Genomic DNA, 19,662 nt, shown 5'->3' with positions numbered 1-19,662 from the left:
CATGCAGTCCTGAGCAATTACGGCTAGAATACTGTCCAGACGTAGTGCCTGCAGTTCAAAAGAGGTGCTGATAAATTATAGAAAGTTCAGAGAAAAGCCACAACAGTCATTAACATGGACATGACCAATCTTCCTTGCCCTATAAGCCCAAAATCTTTCTTTGATCAAAAGCCAGGAAAGGGGAACTCCAGGAACAATCAGTAGAAGACAACATTGGTCCCCCCCGAGTCCTCCCGCTCACTACATGAAAGATGAGACAAGGCCATGATAGAAGATGGGCTGGTGACTCACCTTCTACCATGCTGCGGTCCTGGCATGAGATTGCACCTTAACTGCTTGCATTTCATGTAGCTCAAGCGCTGCTGGTTAGCCACCTGGAAAATAAACGTTATATATGAGAAGGGCCATGAATTCAGGCTACTTAGTGCATCAAAAAGAAGGTTAAAGATTGACATGTTCAGAGACTGATACATGAGTAACAAGACTTTGGTGATAACTGCTCAATTCAGCAAAGGAAAAGGACTCTGAAGGTTGCTTATGAATAGTATCCTTGTTTCTTAAGGTGAACAAATTATTTTTTAATGTAATCCATCATTTGGCATTTTGAAAGAGAAAGCTCGAGGCAGCCATAAACTCCTCCTCTTCCCTCTTAAGCCTTTCTCCTCTGCACAACCCTGTGCACAAGTATTGCTTATTCACATGGTGAATGGCTGTAGTTCTATAACTAAAAGAAATCTCATTGAAAATTATTCTTTTTTTTTGCTATATTGAGAAGAACAAATAAAAATCCCCATACCCATTTCTAACTTTCTACTTTGGAAATACCTATTTATGCCATAGGAATTAATAAACTTGAATAAAAAAATATACCCTAAACTCTAAGCAGTCCAGCTACTCTGGCAGCTCACCTCTTTTCTGATGGTGGTGTTTAGCTGCCAACAGTGTACACTTACCAGCAAATTGTGCAGGGCCTTCAGACTTACTACAGGAAAAAAAACCCCAAAACATTCAGAAGCCCTTGGCCAGGCTGATCCCTGCTAGCAGAGTTTTAAAACTTCAGTGTATCATGGCACAGAGCCATTTTTTGCAGTCCACAGGTATGCAGAAGAGCTACTACGAGATGAAGAAAAGCAGGGGATTCTGGGAATCCAACACTCTCAATTACAAACCCTTAAATAACACTAAATGTATTTTTATGAAACATCACAATCCCTCTTTCTCAGCTTCCTTAAGAATAGGCTAATAAGAATCACATGACAACGATGAGCGCTTCAGCAGCCATTATTGTGGCTAGTGGGGTTTTAAAACAACAACAGAATTATTGTATGTTACTATTAAATCCTCTTTGTCACCATTGATAGAATTGATCGAGTGCTTTTCAGCGAATAAACACATTGGTGAATTACTCTCTTTCTTGGTCAGCTGTTGTGCTGCCAGGACTCTTTTATCCTTTGAGTGGCGGATGGTATGTGTTGCTGCTGTGAGGCAGTAGACAGAAAGTCAAGTCGAGGGCTTAGGGGACAGGCTAAGAAATGCCAGTGGAAGCTTGTGCAATGTGTGAGAATCAGCCAGATTCAGAAGCGAAGGAGAAGTCCTGGCTAGTGACTTAAGACTGATTTTGGACAACCATTTGGATTATCTTCCTGATGACATGGCTGACAGTTGCTTTTAAAGATGCCATAGTGATTTCAAACATTGTTTGGTTTTCCCAGCAGTTTCAGAAACCATCTCAACCTCCAGGAAGTCAGACGTTGTTGAAATAACTTGCCAGAGAGGACAACACCAAACATCCTCACAACAGCAAAGGGAAATGCCACTTTTTCACACGCAAACATATTAGAGGAAAAGGAAAAGGAAAAGCGATTAGGAGAGTCGTCTTCTAAATTTAAGAGTTGCATATCATAATCCTCTGTGTGAGTCCAAATGTTTTTGTTATCATGAGCCCAACCCTACCAAATTAAAAGGGAGCCATAGAAACCAGTAAATCAACCTATACTTGCTTTCTGTACCTTGATATGCCACATCCAGTATGCCTGTGGTTTCCAGTGACCAGAGGAAGAGCAGCCTGTGACGATAGGCAGGTTATTTTTTCTCAGCAGTAAGAGTTTGTTTCCTCTTTCTCCCTAATGCTTTGTCCTGTCTCCAGCAGTGGGCCCAGTCCTGGCATCCCAAGCGCCATCCCTGCTCCCGCGTGCCAGCCAGGCAGGGAGAATCGGTGTAATGAATTTTGCAGCTACTCTCTGTGTGCACCCGTCAGTGTCACTGACCACATTCCTGGGACCTGACACACGCTGGAACACCTCTCCTATGCATTTTTATCCTCCAGTTTTGGCTCATTCTGGTGGTTTTCTTAGAAAAATGAACTAACTATGGTCGTATGACTTTAAAATGTAAAGCAGACATTTTGGCCCCTCAGCAAAACAGTTTTAGAGTGAAATCCCGTAGAAATGTACAGATGTTGTTTTGACCACCAGAGGGGGCCTGCATTGTCCCAGATTCACAGTAAAAACAGAAAATAGTGTTTTAGGAGAGGAAGAAAACGGCAGAATGTATTTGTACTCGGGTAGCACCTACAGGCACTGTGTGATGATCGGCTGATTGCAACACACTGACGAGATGAAGGGAAAACAAGTTTACGTGGGGTGAGCAGGGAGTGCTGCCTGGTACGCACTCCATCAGCTGTGTCCAGAAGGTATCCTACAGAGGAAAGTCTTGAGGAATAATATGAGTTTCTCTGTGAATATGTATGTGAAATACAATGAGATTATTTTGGCTGTTGTATGAACCACTGCCTCCCCCCATGTTCATTTCAGGAAAAGTAATGCTGTAGATACAAGTCAAGTTTTCAAAACTGTTATTGAATGTCATCATATTAATATCTCTGTTTTAATTTCAAAAAGGACATTTTTCAATCGTCAATATTTTATCAACATTTTGCATAGATCTAAGACAGGGTTAGGCATCCCAGCTACAGTACAAAGAATACACTTTGGAAGTAGTTTCCAGTTAATACTTCTAATTATAGTGAGAAATCCTGGCACAAAATTTAACATGTAAGAGTGGAAAAGCTTAAAGAAAAAAAAGGGGGTTTTCTCCTAAGCAAATGAACTGATATACAACAGAGAGATATCACTTTTCATTAATACCTACTTAGTTATTGTACTGTAAATCTCAAAAGCACTTATTTTTCCTTTGCCTGCACTTTGCTTTTTTTTATCTGCATGAAATGAATGCAAAGCATGTGTAATACCATACCTCATGCTTGCGCTCTAAAGCAACTTTCGACAAGCATCCATATATAATCATATAAATAACCAGGCAGCAGAAATTCTAATCCAGCATTTAATGTAAAAAATCCTGTTTATGTTCTGTGACTTTTACAGCAGGCCATCTATACAAAACAATGGCATTAACACCACCATATGGAATTTTAAAAGATAGGAAAGTTACTGCTGCTTGAATAGAAATTAACAATCTTGCATGTTCTTGCTTGGAAAGATTGTACAAAGAAAACAAATCTTCCAGCTGAAAGCCTCATTCCTAGAGTCATCCAATAATACATAAATAGGACCACTTAGGCACACAGCATTTGTCCCCCACTCTGACTTATTCATCTATTTCTAGCGGATATGAGAGCTTGTGGGTGGCCTGACATGGTCCTCACTCAATTTTATTTAATTACTCACTTGATTTCACTTGAAAGAACTATTAAAATGGCATCTTAATTGCTCAGTGTTATCCAGAATCTCTTTCAAAGCCCATAAACTGTCAAGGATTAAAAATGATGTCACTTCTCTAAATTCCCTATTCAGAGGGGGAAAAAAAAAAGACTCTCCATCCAAGCCAAAATAAATAGATAAACACATAAAAATACACAGTCCTTGAGGAGGGGGCAACTCTCCCCCTATGCCGCACTTCTGCTGTGAGCAGGATTTGGGGAAAACAGATGATAGATGAAGCACTACAGCCATAAAGCTTTAGGCAGGAGGGGAAACTCATGTTTGGGATCCCACATCCTGGAAGATGGAGGTTCACAGCCACACCCCACTCCACCCCACAACCACACAGGAACTGCCATCCCAGGTCAGATGAAAGATCCATCCAGCCCAATATCCTGCCTTTGACAGCAGACCGAGGCAGATGCTTAGGAAAAGAATATTAAGAACAGGGTGTGTGCAGAGTGACTCCCTCTCCACCCCCTCCCCACCATCACCCCACCCCACCCCCCCGACGCAGATATCCTCCCTGTTTCCGACAATCGGCAGTTTAGGGATTTCCTGAGCCAGATGTTGCATCTGGACCACTGCTTTTAATAGCCAAATAGAAATTGAGACCCCTTTCTACCAAGAGAAAGATACAGGGTCATTAGCCAGACTGCACTTGGCCATAACTTCCCTTGAAATGCTGCAGATTCGCTGTGTAGCAGACCTCCCATACATGGTTATAAGGACCAGCTCTCATGGATCCAGAAATGAGATTAATTTCTACCTTTGGAGAAGGGAGGAAGTGGAGAGAGAATACTTTCTTCAGGAAATCAGATTTTCCTGTGCTTGATCTCCATGCATAGCTTTTCCTTTTTGTTGTTTTATTAACTGATTTGAAAGAAAAATTGTCTTTTATTTCTGCCTTAAATAAAATCACTTCCCCTTCTCCTCCTGATCAAATGCCACCCACTCTCTTTTTTTTTAATTTTTATTTTTATGGAGTTAACTCAAAAATAACTGAACTCTGAAACCTGGCATGCAAATAGTTCTAATCTTAGTGTACACACATGTTCAAGCTTGAAAACAAACTGAGGAAGTTAAAAATAAAGGTGTTGGTAATTCTGAATATGGCTGCTTGGCATCTGCTAAGATCTTTAGAATGTCCTGATTAAACTCCCCCATATTTTGTGACTTGACACAGATATACCTGCCTGATACGGATGCTCAGAAGGCTCTGCAGAGTCAGCAGACAATGAAAGAGAGTGATGCCTCACAGTTATCACAGCAGATAAAGTTGTGGATGGTGAGAGAAAAAGAAGAAATTGCCTAAACACAGACACACTGAAGAGTGTTTTCTTCCAAGAACTGCAGCTCCCAAATACTTTTATTGCATTCTGCTACTTTAAACACTTGACTCTAAGCGGTTCCAGTCCATCAGTGTATCACAATATACATTGAACTGGTCATACCACATTCCATTCCAGTGAAACAAGAGCATCACTGACTAATTTTGTGACAATTTAGCTCCTGATTAATCAGAGTGTTTAGGTACATGTTCATGTTCAAGAAAGGATACCACTCGTACCCAAGCAGTTTGCTTAGTTGGAGTTTACTTAGTTTGGAGTTCACTTACTCCAAAACCCAAAAGCCATAAACCCTAATGCCTGTGCACTGGAGTTCGCAGCATCTTTAAGCTGCCCAAGGGACACTCAAAATTGAAAAATCCCCCAAGATCAAGGTCAGACCTCCCATTAGGTAGGGATGTGCAGGTCTTCTCTATTTCACCCTTTCTCTCTCAGGAGCCTTTAGAGAAGTCAAACACCTTCAAGGAGCTGGGGTCCTCTCAGAACGCTTCCCATCTCACAGAGGGTTGCAGGCACTGGAAGTAATGCTCACTTTCCTTCAATTCACCCCTCTCTTCTTTTGCCCTTCTGCCCAAACCTCTCTGCACTCCACCATGCAGTCACCGGTTCTGCCATCCCTGTGCTGCCATACAAGAGGGACAGAAGATGAGAGCCTGTCTGCAGGGCTGAAAAGGGAAGACAAGGCAGATGGAGAAACCAAAATCATCCCTTTCTGTAGACCCCCTTCAAGGACAGATGCAAGAGATAATCTTGCCCATAGCTTTTGGCAATTACATTACATTTAAAATGCTATTAATTGATCTTTATGTTGCCAGTAAATTATTTTAAAATCATGAGAGAGTATCGCTATGTAAAGAGAAATTGTCAGAGACTTTACACATTGATATGGCAAGTTAGGATTGCCAGAAATATCCACCTGCATGTCACAGCCAGTGACTCCTGTTAGAAACAGCGGCACCACTGCAGTGTGTCACCTCACACATGGGTGTGCATGTCACTCAGGAAAGTGTGCAGCCTGAGCCCTGCCATGCCCACGCTGGGCTTAAAGTTAAACATTAATTCACTGAAAAGAAGGGAATGGATATTTCTGGGTATCAGTGAGGCATACACACATAAGTAAAATAGATACTGGCAATCTTCAGGGTCCCTGAGATGCAACAGATCATCCATCTGAAAAGTCTTTTCTATTGTGTGAGAAAGCGTACTTAAATATTCTCTGAATTTTCTGAGCATAAAGCATGAACAGCTTCTCAGAAAATGTTACAAATATTGAATAAATTTCCAAGTATGTTTTAACTCTAAGTTGGATTTCTCATCAAGAAATGAAGTACTGAGAGCCATTGCTAGCAGACCAAAACAAAATACACATTGTTGCATTTGTGTGTCTATTTTATACATTAGAATTTGGCATTTTCTCAGGCATGACTGAAAACCAGAAGAAATGGATCAGTTCCCTCTGTGCCTATGTATGTGTATACATGGACATACCTACATACCAGAACAGCAGTCATAACACGTTTTATCATTAAAAAAAATTCTCCTAGGGGAAAATAATGCTGAAAGTGGCTTTTTCCATTTCGTTAATTAGAACTCAAATGGTTTCCAGTTATGAACACAGCTCTCAAGAAACGAGTGTTTCTGCCTGTTACTTACCCAATTTACATTCCATGTCAGTTAAAATTCAAGGAGTCATTTAGCTTTACATCTCCTACTGGCACATGCTGACTGCAGACTAGGTCACACACTGTCCTACAAAAGCACCACTCTTGTCGAGCTTAAGAACTCAGTTTTCCAAAATGCAGCAATGACAATTCCTTTCAAACAAGACAGTCCAGTAGCTGTAGTTACACCATAATCAGACTGTCAATGGAAGCAACAAGTTTTCTGACTACGAAATTGCTGGTCACTTTAGGCCTATGCAAAATAAGGGGGGAAAAAACCCTAATTAAAAACTTGCTTTGGAATATTACACTAAAGATTTTTTTAAAACTGATTTTTTCCCGTTTGCTGCTTGCCAGATGTTAACAGGATTGCTGGTGCATTTGCACATCTGATGGAGAAGTTTGAGGGCAAAGTTTACAAGAGACATATAAAATGCATCTCCTATTCTCAAATACAATTTATTATTTTTAACTACCCCAAGTGAAAGCAATAAAATTCCCTGCTCAGCACTTGAGGAATGAGTATCTGACAAGGAATGCAGCAGAATTGCCCCCAAATAACTTTGCCCTGACCCACCAAACACAGGGATAAAACAAACGAGATGGTTCTTCACTCCCTTCCTCCTTTCTGAGAAGTCAGCATTCTCCACTGAAAATAAACCAGTGTCAGTAAGTGACAATTCTGGAATTCTCCCTAGGAGTTAAATCCCAGCTGGGACAGTAAATCACTTCATGAGAATGTGTCCTATTGCAAAACATTTGTATCAGGGTCCCATTGCACTGTCCTTGGGTGCATTCTTTTTTTAATAAAATAGACATTTTATTCCACTTGGGCACATCATAAAATTGCCACCAAATAATACTTCATGTGGCAGTTCTGTAATAATCAAAGAGACATGCCGGGTACATTATTCTAAATGTTAGTCCTAATCCTCCAGGCAAATACTAACAGATAGTAGCAATTTGTGTAGTCATTGGAGCATAAAAATGAACTTTTAAAAATATCTAACGCTTAAAAAGCAAACAAACAAACAAACACAATAGTTTGCTTGTCAGAGCACAAACATCTTCCCCACAAAACATCTAAGAAAGAATGAAATGGCAAAAGTTTAGACAAATCCAGTTTAGTCATTGTGTGTGGGTCTCTGCCTGCACTAGGAAATTTTGATGCTTTCCTATTTTATACTGGCATGAATGCTGCTGCACTAAAGGAGCAACAAAGGAAGCAGTAATATGCACAAGAGAAGATAGATTTAGCAAACTGAAAAACATTACCTGTTTCCCTGCTACAGAACAGTGGATACCATAGCTATTAGTAGATGTGTTAGACCAAAACTAGCAAAAAGTGATTGCAGAGACAAACACCAGATGTGTAAGTGACATTGCAGATATACACACAAAGCCAAGGTCCCCAAGTAAACAGGCCCATTTCTACTAGAAAAATAATGACACTATGCTATGTGTGATACCTTACCTTGTAGGAGGCAAAACCCTCTGGCTTCAATCCACATGGCTTTGATTCAAACTTAACTTGTCACCTGAACTTCTCCAAACTTCCACTGAAAATGGAAGAACACATTGTCTTGGAATCATTGAATAATTTTAATGTATTCTTTCTTTTTTAATTAATTGGTTGAAAAGAAACAAGCAGATTGACCTACACATGCAACAAGACTATAATTTCCCCATTTTTCACTATGCTCCCCCTCTTCCCCACTTTCAAATGTTGAAACTGCACAATTCGATCTTTCCTTTTTTGGAAATCAGGAGCTTTCATGCTTGAGGGCAGCAGGAAAAGCTGCTGCCCACCTCGTCACGTTCAGACCCTGGATGGCAAGACACCCCAGCTAACATGTCCTAGGAGCCTGCTGCTGAGGTCCAGGCAGTGATTCAGAGCTGCCCCGTGGGACTAGTATGCTAGGAGAGCTATCAAGCCCAGCATGACTTGATCTGGCCTCTTCAGAGCCACATGTCCCATGGCATCCTCCAGCATCCTGGCTCTCAGAGAGGCTTTTACCCATGAACCTGGAGGAACAGGGACAGCAGGACGTCAGATGTCCATGCAGTGCTGCATTAACATAGGTCTCCTGCCATGCTCCTTCTGGGAGCACCTGGCCAAGGAGGTCACACACAAGCTCAGTTTTTCCTCAGGTTGAGGAAAGCCAAGTCATGTACAGTAAGCCCAGGACAGAGCTTACCTCTATCTCAGTGGTCAGGGCATTCATTTGGGAGGAAAGAGTTCTTGTCTTGGTATCAGTGCCAGAGATCATTTGTAGCTTCTTTTTAATAAACAACAGACATATGCATATATACATATACAGGCACATATATATTTAACTAATTGAGCTTTGGTCTAGCATTTGCTGAGGGTGGGTACCCTCAGCTTATTGTGGTAAGTGATACATGGTACTAATGAGCACTGTTTAAATTTTGAGGGAGTCATATCCATGTTTGTGCAGGCCTGATCCAACTGGCTGTGTCATGTTCTCAGCTTGTTGATTGCACTGGGTCCCTTCTGAGGGCTGCAGGACCACCCCAAGCATAGCCAGAAAAGTAAGTGCTCCTGAGGCTCCAACTGGAGGTGCAGAATAGAAATCTAGGCACCTCAAGAAGGGAGGGACTTGGTGACTATAGGACTGGGAGGCAGCAAAGTGAGGGCTTTTGGGCTTTCTATTTTGGTATTTCCAGCTTAAGCACCTATGCCCTTTGTGGGGTTGAGCCTGAAGCTCCAAGTTCGCAGTAGTATCTTGCACGTGTTACCAGACAGGAATGCTTCTCCTTCAAATCTGACCATCTATCTTTATTGTTACAAATACTTTTATCTGAATTACTCTGTAAACATATTTTCCAAATTGTTTTCAAGGAGCAAATAATATGAAGCACTACATCTATGAAAAAATCCAAACAAACATAGCAATTGTTTTGTAAAGACTAACTGCTTTTCATGAGAGTATTTAAGACAAAGGAAAAGGAATACTTGTACTTGGAGCTTGATGGAAGGATGAGGCGTGGGTAAAGGATGTGTATAATTTGAATATTCTGTCTTTTGAAAACTGCTACTTCTCCTGCTATTTCTAATATGATTCAGTTCATGAAATGAACTAGGCTGAACACGGAAAACATCAGTATTCAGCGAACACTGTTTATACATTCATGTTCAGAGAAGCTTAGCAACACCTCTTTGAGTGTTTGGTGGAAATCTGTGAAACTATGCTTTTAGGGGACAGAATCTGCTTTTTGAACGGATCTGAAAAGTACCTTACATTCCTGTTTATAATACAAACAGTACAAATTAAAACAGTAAAGTACTAGAGACCAATCAATTGCAGGTTTCACAAAGAAAATATTAATAAATTCTGTGTGCCCATAACCTTTAATTGCAGTATTTGAAGATCATTGACTTCCTCTGATATAGTTATCCTAAGCTTTCAAAATCAAAATGTCACTATAACAATTTTTTGAATAGTTTTCTGCCTTTTCCCTCTCTCTAGATGGAGAATTTCCATCAAAATATGTTGCTCACTTAAGCCTTCATATTTATGCTGATTCTGTATGCTAGAAAGGAGACAAGAAATATCAAGTGTGTTTTTCAAAATGTATTGCCAGACATAGAAGAGACAGCATCAAGTTAGTTACCTTCATGACCTCAGCAAAAATGACAGATTGTGCTTCTGGTGATAGAAGTGACCAGACCGATACTTGGTCTCTGTCAGGTAACATACTCTCAGCTCTGGAAAGACAACGAGACAAACAGTTGAACCAGTGTTTTCTCCCTCTTAGATGTAGCTCTGCCGTCTTATGTGTCAGTGTGGTGGCTATGTTAAATCACAGTCTCTCATAGGATATTACCACTAAGGAGAGGCACATGGGAAACTAGTAACTGGTACTAAAACTGCCTGGTCTTTCACCTCTGTTGCTGGTAACTCAACAGGCTTCCCATTTCCATGCTTGATGAGATACTCTAACTTTGGGAAAAATGTTCATGCACTCAGAGCTGTGACACACATTTCAGTGTTAATCTCATTTTGCTGAGCAGACATCCCTGCCTCAGTGCAGGCACTGGTGTTCACATTATAAAAACAGATGCTTTAATGCTGTGCATAACGACATAACAAGATCCCATAGGTAGAAGATGAATTTAGATAAGTTTAAATGGTAAAGCACACAAATTTCTACTGTGAGGAAATTAAGCAGTTAAACAGCTTATGAAAGGATGCAGTAAATTCTCCATGACTTTCAAGTCTATGTCAATACTGAATTTTTTCACACCTGGCTCAAATGTTCTGGACACAAACCAAGAACTGCAGGGTGAAATTCTATGGTTTGTCCTATAAGGAAAGCTGAACGAGATGAATATTAATAACCCCTCCTGGCTTTAAAACCTACCAGTTCTTTGACCTCTGATCAGAGTGCCACTAAGACATTTGGAAGAATTCTCCAATCTATTGTTTTCAGATTTTTAAAATTTTATAATTTTGGAAGCATGCTCCTACTTTTTAGTGTTTGCTCCACTTCTTATTTTCCTGACTTGGGGGGAGGGGGGGGAATCAAAATCAAACAACAAACCAAAACTTTCCCCCAAAGATCTGCTTAAACTACTAAATATTTTTGCCTACTTCAGATGCAACCCTGGTTTTATGCAATCATTATAAGATAGTATAAAGAATTTTTTTAATTGCTTAACTTTGATTTTATCCTGAAAGACCAATCAAGTAGCTTTTTCCAAAGATAATCAGGGGCCTTATTTCAGCAATAAACAGATACTTCAAGTGGAGCACGTGCTAAACATCTCTGCAGGCATCACTTACTGTGTTAAGGATTTACTCAGTGTTTGAAGAAGTAGAATCCTAAAGTTAAACTCCAAAATCCACACTTAGTTAATTTTACAAATAGTGAATACAAATCGGCTCCGTCCAACATGGCTGACTGACATTAGACCTGTTATATTCTGTTATATAATGTTAAAAGTAAATAAACCATCCGAACTCATTTCCCCTTTGACTTCCTACAGTCTAAATAAGTTAATGCATATCTTTTTTTCATCACCTGTCTTTCATATGGGGGAAAGCAGAAGATAGAGATCTGTCCTACTAAGGAATCTGCAGACAACTGACTTTCCAGCAAACCCCTATAATGTATAATTCATTTTCCAAATGAGATCTTGCCAAACCTGGAGAGTTTGTGTGCAAAAACATCCTGATGTGATTCAATATTTTATTCAACAAACTGATATCATTATTATTCTTGGCCTAGTTTCCTAAGATATTGAAAATGTGTAATCGTGATATGTGTCTTCCCTTAATAACTTCTAAGCACATGGCCAATTTCAGTCGCATTTTAAGAGGAATAGGGATGTGAAATATATTTAATTCCTATAAGGTTGTTAAACTGAACTGAGGAGAAGCTTCTATTACTGCTTCACTGAAAAATGACAAGAGTATTAGACATCAGCGAATGCAAAACATTGTGGGTATCCCAGCTCTGGGAACAGGTTTGGTTGGCATTTGCACTGTAGATCAGACAAGATCTACCCATAAGACAGAAAGCTATACATTAGACCTCAGTAGCTTTGCTGCTTACAAAACTATTTTCTATACAGTGATCCATAGATTTTTAAAAATTTTTTTAAAGACAAAAGTGTTTGAGTAGTCCCAACCTGCTGCACACCAAGTGGCTGCCTGCGGGTGCCATCCAGACTGCAGGCTGATTCCATGCAAAAGATTGCCTCTGCCTCCCAAGAACCACTGCTGCTGCTCCCCGTCCCTCACTGATGAAGGGGAAGACCTGGAGTCCTCCTACTTAGCCAGGCACTTCAACCCAGGAGTCATGATCTCTACGCCATGTCCTGTGAGCAGGTCCCACAATTAGACTCCAGCCCTCCCTCCTAAGAAGGGTTGCACAGCTAATCACGCAAGCCATAAAATCTCATGCAGTAATTTCATCACAATAATATTTGTGTTATTTCATTACATTGTTATGGCTTTGGTTTGCTGTTGGAATTCTGTGTTTCTACCTTCTTTTTTGTAAGTGAAGTTCTCATCTGCAAGCTAAACAATATAGAATTATGCTGTATCTATAAGGAGAAAAAAGCCACTAAAAAAACACTGAATTGAAAAATGACCCAGCCTCTATGTCAAGATTTTTCCTGGAACTGATAAATACTAGATAGACTGCAAGAAAAATTGAAAATAAACTTTAAAATATGGCTCTAATAACTAACCAATTTGGACAGTCCTATGGAAACTTAGAAAATCAAGTTCAAGCCACAGAGATTTAAAATACAAAGGCAGAAAGATCAGATTCTTAAATTCCGTAAATACATAGGACAAAATATTTGTTTTGACTGAAAGAGCTCCCAATATATATTTTTTAAAAATGTTTACTTACATAATACAAATTTGTATGTATAAAGAATAATGTACTCTTTATATCCTGAGATCATCCATCCCATCTCTCTGATGAAAACCAATTGTACTATGTGCCTTAAATATTTTGTCACTGGAAGTTCAGCTAGAAAAACAAATGCCTAACAATTTTATTGTTCAGTTCCTGAAAGAATTCTGGTTTTCATTAAAGCAAGACTAGTTATAAAAGCTGCTTTTCAAAGGCTGTGTATGGTACCACAGGCTGACATTAGGTACCTAAATGAAGCCCATGGTGAGAGTAAATCATGGCATATTTGCATCATCAATCACTAGATATTTGCAACCAACTGCTATGGAATTAAAGCCTCTGGTATCATCTACAGTGTGGACAGTCAAAACATTATAAAATCGATCATTCAATCACTTTCCCTGTGTTTTTAATTAGTTAAGATGACATAGGAGTGGCTATCTCTGGCATTGCGAAGCACCACATATAGCCAAGCCATAGCTTTTGTGATTCTGAGCAGGACTGGGGCTTATTGCTAAGAAACTTCAAAGATAATTTTCTATAGTAAATAAACATGCGATAGTTTGGATGTAAAGATTTTGGTTTTTAAACATATAAAGAGCCTGGTCCCATGACAAACCAGTTTGTTACTTCAGGAGTTTTGCCATTGACTTAATTGGACACAGATTCAGGACATGACAAATCATTCAAGGTGCAATAGCTGAGCGTACGCCTATGCTGGGTAAAAGTGTGCTGCTACTGTTTCTCTAGCCTTCCCTTTCATGTGCTGTCTGAACTAAACTCTTTGCTTTACACAGTATAGCTTTCTTTTACTCTCCCTTTGTAAGAAGACAATCCTGACAAGATAACATAGATCTCTTGCAATGCAGAGTATTACTCGTATTGAATCATTTCCTCAAGCATCTTCATCTTATTTTTGGAAAGCACGACCTATCAAGAGTAGCATTAGTCAGGGCTGAGAACCCCAGCATTTCCTCCATCTGCTGTCTGAAAATTCTCCTTAAATTTTTCATGCTTATTCTCATCTGAAAGGTAGATTTTATTGAAAAGTTTGAAAGTAAATATATCCAGCTGTTCCTTAAGTTATGCAAGGTTGGGAAAAAAATACACTTTTCCTACTGTATGAAGAAGAAGAAAACACCTTGCCTTTCTCTGCGCAGCTAGGAATGCCTGCTCTGTTAGATTTGGCATGTATGTTATTCCTATTCTGCAACATATACATGATTGTGCTGGGTGATAAAAAAACCCCACCACCAGTAACAGAAAAAAAACCCTTCTGGTTGTATTCACTCTCCCCAAACCCACATCCAAGTGTAATGAAACTCCCCCACTTTTCAGATTAAATTCTTAGTTTCTTCTACTTTCTGGGTCAGTTTCATACAACTTGTTTTAATACAAGCAGGCAACCAGGCCAGTCACTGGTTTCAGTTGGTTCTTGTCCTACTGGGTGGTAAGAGCCTCCTAGGAAATGCTTAGTGACTTTAATTTCTGTTGACCCCCAGGCAGCTGAGTGCTCTCAGCATCTCAAAAGACTGAGCCCCTGCATTCACAGCTTAAGACGTGGTCACAATATAACTATGAGGTGCTTTTAAAGTAGTTTTCAGGACTGCCTGTTCCCTTCTTCTGCCAGGGACATCAGTGAAGTAAAGCATCAACTTTCCGGTGAATAAAAAAAGGCAAAAGAGCAGGGCTCAAGGTTTGTGTCAGAATAGGGGTGTGCCACCCAGTCCTTCTGAACTTATGGGGCACCTTTGCTATTACCTAAGAGTGAAATAAAAACAGCCAACCCAGAAGCTTTTATCTCCCTAAAATACTAGAAAAGCCAAGGGAGGTGGGCCCCTGCCATGCAGCACAAAACATACTATAGGTCTGACCCTGCAGAATCTGTCCCTGCCTCAAAAAAAAAAAAAAAGGAAAAAAAAGGAAAAAAAAAAAGGAAAGTGGGCACCAGAAGAGGCAGGGATTGTACCCTGCGACCCTACGTGCCTCCCTGCACATGCAGATGGCAGAGCAGGGTAGTTCAGCTAGAAAGGGCAAAGCAGAGCCAGGGAAAGGGTGTGGTGGGGACCAGGCATGCTCAATAGTTCTTTATTTCTACAGCTGTATAGGAAATTTTAGCTGTTGGCAGTCTGCCTTGGCAAGCCACACCTTGTCACCCTTTCTGAGCAGAGAGGAAAGAAAGAAAGAAGGGAAGCTAAATAAGAGCCCTCTGTGGATTCAGCCACCAGTCCACCCAGAGCCAGGGGTATACCAAAATGTGGTGTTCGAATACGTGCTTTGCTTTGACTATAGGCTAGAGATTTCTGCTTTACCCTTAAATTGAGGAGTAGTTGTTGTCCTAAGTGCTGGAATAGCAAACGCTGGTAGGACTGTGAAACATATAGAAAGGCTAGATGCCTTCCCCTTCTCAGCATGGGAAAGAGCTCAGCTGAAGTACTCTGCCCCATTTGGACACTGCACTCGACAGATGGAGCCAAATGGAGATAGCCCTGAGGAGAGCAATGGAAATTAATCTGAGGTCCAGAAAACCTGACGTAGAAGGAAAGATTGAATAAACTGGAGTTGTTTAGAGAAAAGGCTTGAGAGGAGACTTGATAACAATCTTCAGCATGTAAGACTGCAAAAAGAAAAGGGAAGGAACAAACGGTTTTCCAGGTCCAGTGTGGACAGGATGAGAAGTAATATGCTTGATTTGCAATACAAGAAATTTGGGGAAAAGAGTCCTCTAACAAAGAAGAAAATAAAACACTGGATAGTTTGTCTGGAGAGGTCATTATGGGTGGTATTTAAGAACAGATCAGACAAATCTCTATGACAAGTAATGTTGGTTTAACTGATCCTTCCTTGGGACAGGGAGTGGACTTCATAACCTTCCTGAGATCATAGCTTGAGAAAACTCTTAATGAGATAAACTGTGTGTCATGGTCACACTACAGAGCCTCAGACATCACATGTGAATGAAGCAAGGACTGCGCCATTCTGACAGGCCAAATGGATTCCTTGGCACTTCAGAGGAGGATCTTGGGTACTTATTTCAGGCCATATTGTGTGTGAAACATTACCCACTGACGCTCACTCCCCTTTGCCATTTCCAAGTCATTTCTGCTTATCTGGGAGCTGATTCAGAGAAGACAGTCTCCCAGTCACTGATAGGGCCTCACTTGGTCTCCTTTCACACGAGGGAGGAAGGGGTCTGGGAAAAGAAGTCTTATCCTCTGACCAGTTGTTAGAAATCACAACTTTTTCTTAGCTCAACAGAATTCTCTTATACCTGCTTCCAAATTTGGATTAACAAGGAACCGGAGCATCTCCTCAGTAAGCAGAGCCCTGGGGTGGGAAAGAGCGTGCTTCTTAGGTTAAAAAAGAGGACTAAAGAGACAGAGCCACATCCTACATACCTCCTGTATGTGCAAAAGGGCCAAGAGCCTTCTGGCCACCCCCAGCTCAGGTGAATCCTCTCTTCTGACCAGCCCAAAGACAGCAGGAATCTTTCCAGGAAGGGTCAGCATCCTTTTCTTCCTGCTGGCCAGACAATGTCCTCGCCCTCATTCAGCTCTGCAGGAAGCACATTCTGGTGAGCACTGCAGTTTAAGGAATGCAGGCATGTTAATTATTAGAGCTTCAAAGATACAAGTTCCAGTGGGCTGGATTCCAGAGCTCTGAATGAAATGAAAACCTCATCTTGATCTCCCTTGGCCCACAGTGTGGGTTGTTAGTGGAAAAAAAAAAAAAAAAAAAAGAAAAAATTTGAGTACACACAGAAGATGGTTTGCCAGTACAAAACAATAGTACACAGCTTTAGGAATATGGGATCATTTTAAAGAAAAAGCTGTTGTTGGGCAGTGTTCCTTACACAGGCTTACTCTTCACTGCTGTTAAGAAAATTCAACAGGAAGATTTCAGTGTAATGTTTACACTGCTCTCCTTTAAAACAGATGTAAGCACATCTCCCCCTTCTCTACTGTTTGTTTGGAGTTCACATTTCAGTTCCTGTGCTGTGACCATGCTATATAATGGGTGCCACCGAGATTCTGAAGGGATAAGCAAAAAAGGATCATTTCAAAATATTTCAGAAGTGAGTTCCCCTATCTGTAGTTTCCCATCTCTCCCCACTGTAGTTTCTTGCTGTTTCTCCCCTTTTGCAGGAGAGTATGTAAAGCTATTATTCTGCTGCTTGCCTCCCTCTCTGTCTGAGGAAGCATGTGAGAGAAGCAAGAAAATTATCAGATGTGTTCATCCTCTGGCTGCTGAAAAGCTGTGATTCTAGGCATTGGAGGTAGGAAGGGTAGCACAAGTATTTCTCCACCTCTAGCTACTCAGATAAGACAGCACAATCCAGGACAGAAGTTCAAAATTTAGTCTGTCCTGCCCAGGTTCCTACTGTGATACACATGGACAAAATAAGCTTGTTTAGATTATGATTAAGCATTATATGGCTCATCTAGCAAAACATTAGATCAGATGGTATCTGAAGAAATATGAGGTGTCTGCACAGAAGGAAAGGAAGGATAATTCTCTCATGAGAGCTTGAGAGCCCAGCCACCATCACAGTTGAATACTGTAGAAAATAGTAGAATCTCATTCTGTACCCAAAAAAGTATTATTCTTCCATTGAGTGAGAGAGGAAATCACGTGAAGATTGACTCAGCCATGGAGGCATGTCTCTACTCCAGTCCAGGCAGGGACACAAGCTTCTCCTTGCTAGCCCACTGGTGCAACCTGTCTGAACATCAGAAGGTGCAGACCTCCAGCTCTTTCTACTCTTTAGACTCAGTTTGTTTTGTGAACCACAGAGGTTAAATAATTGCTATTTTTAAAGGTTAAAATCTCTACTGTTCACTGCTAGCATGTGACATGTCTCCTCCTCTCATGATGGCTGCAGCATGTGTCTGAATGGATCTGGCACAAATTAAAAGTAAGAGCTCCTAACTCTAGTTCTGTTTCTTACTTGCAGGATGGTCTGGGGCAAGTCACTTCAATCCTCTGTGCCTCAGTTTCTCCACATGTGAAATGGAGCTAATGATACCTCTCTAAAGCCTCTGGAAATGGATGACTGAAAAGTTCTAGATACTATTATTAGCTTATTTCCCCAGCAGTTCTTAAAATTGCATGGGACCCTATCACAAAAATACAGATCATTTAAAAAAAGTCAGGAAATGTTCTGCAGTTCAGACTCTAAGCAGAAGAAATAAGGTCCAAACCTAAGAATCTGTCTAGCGAGAATCCAGGGTTTCTCATTTAATTAAAATATAGACAGCTAACTCAAACTCCACTTCTTACCTCACCGATGATGACTAATTCACAAGAGTTCCCCAGCACCCAAACAAGGCAGGGTTTGCTGTGAGTGGGCAAAAGAAAAGTTAGAGGGAGGTCTCTCTGGGATCTATGAAAGACGATTTTATGCTCTCAACACGTTCCAAAAACATCAAGGATAAAAAATTGCATTTCAATATAGCCAAGAGTTCAAGTACTATAAAAGCACCATTAAAATGTACATTTGTATTGCATCACTGAGGCAGAGCATCAAAGGATACACACTAGAGTTTTACTTCACCAACTTTAATATAGGCATTGCTATATCCTGGCTGTGCTAGGACTATCTCTTTATGACTTTGCCTTTATCCAAATATATACATGAAGTGCTAGAAGTTGTTTCAGTGGACTGCACTGAAGAACAGCATTCTTATAAAAATAGTAGTGGATACTTTGTATTTGACTGGATAATTACCTACACAATTATGAATAAGTGTGCAATTGTGAAAACTCAGAAATTAGGCTTAACATTTAACAGTGCAGCCTTTTATAATAGGGCCGAAATGGAAATCTTCTGTTCTAAAGTGCAAATCTATGCAGTCTGGACTAAACAGCATAGTTAATCAACAGCTGATGGTGGTAGTTGTGTGGACTCACCAAAAGAAAAGGACAAAAGTACCATTTTGGAAACATATTGCACATCTGATGTTGTGCACATAACATTGAAAATCAGGAAATAAACCATTAAATCTGCCTTCTCTTATGGGAAAAAGTCTGAAGCAGAGTTTTCAAGCACACAAAGTATCTCTGATATTCACTGCAGTACTGCATCCTGAAATGCCCAAGTTATTTTCAGTAGAATTTCCTACAAAATCGGAGCCTGTGTGATCATTCTTTTTGTGTTCACCTGTGTATTCATTCCAACAATTTCTTAATGATATTTCCAACCAGCTTCTAACACTGGTAGAATTGTGAAAGATAGCTGAATTCCTCCTTTTTTTCCTGAAAACAGACAGATGGGTAGAGATGCTATCAGAGTCCTGGCTCTGAGAAAACTTGCAGTTGTGAGTTCAAGATATGAGAGAAGCCTCATGGGAGAAAGCCCTTATATAAACACCCCAATGATGGGAAAAGCTTTGCCTGGGGCTCACATCCTCTTAGATAGTGAAAGTCAATCACCCATGAGACAAAAAGCCATAGGAAACCAGGCTTCATTAGTTCTGCTGCCACAAAATTACTTGTTAAACAAATTGGCTATTCCAGGATTTTTTAAGAAAAGCACTGTAC

General features: G+C 40.4%; 1 long non-coding RNA gene across 1 annotated transcript; it reads right to left on the bottom strand.

Moving 5' to 3' along the window:
- Nucleotides 1–290: 290 nt before the first annotated feature.
- LOC142407778 (uncharacterized) lies at nt 291–16,627 on the bottom strand. The gene is made up of 4 exons (XR_012775045.1): nt 16,521–16,627; nt 10,366–10,459; nt 8,204–8,288; nt 291–374 (listed from the first exon to the last, which is right to left on the bottom strand). It is a non-coding gene; the product is annotated as an uncharacterized LOC142407778 (long non-coding RNA).
- Nucleotides 16,628–19,662: the final 3,035 nt, after the last annotated feature.

This window comes from Mycteria americana, chromosome 3 (genome assembly GCF_035582795.1).
Source record: "Mycteria americana isolate JAX WOST 10 ecotype Jacksonville Zoo and Gardens chromosome 3, USCA_MyAme_1.0, whole genome shotgun sequence".
Classification (NCBI taxonomy): Eukaryota; Metazoa; Chordata; class Aves; order Ciconiiformes; family Ciconiidae; genus Mycteria; species Mycteria americana.
Note: the sequence above shows the minus strand (reverse complement) of the source record. Positions and strands in the feature narration are given on the sequence as shown.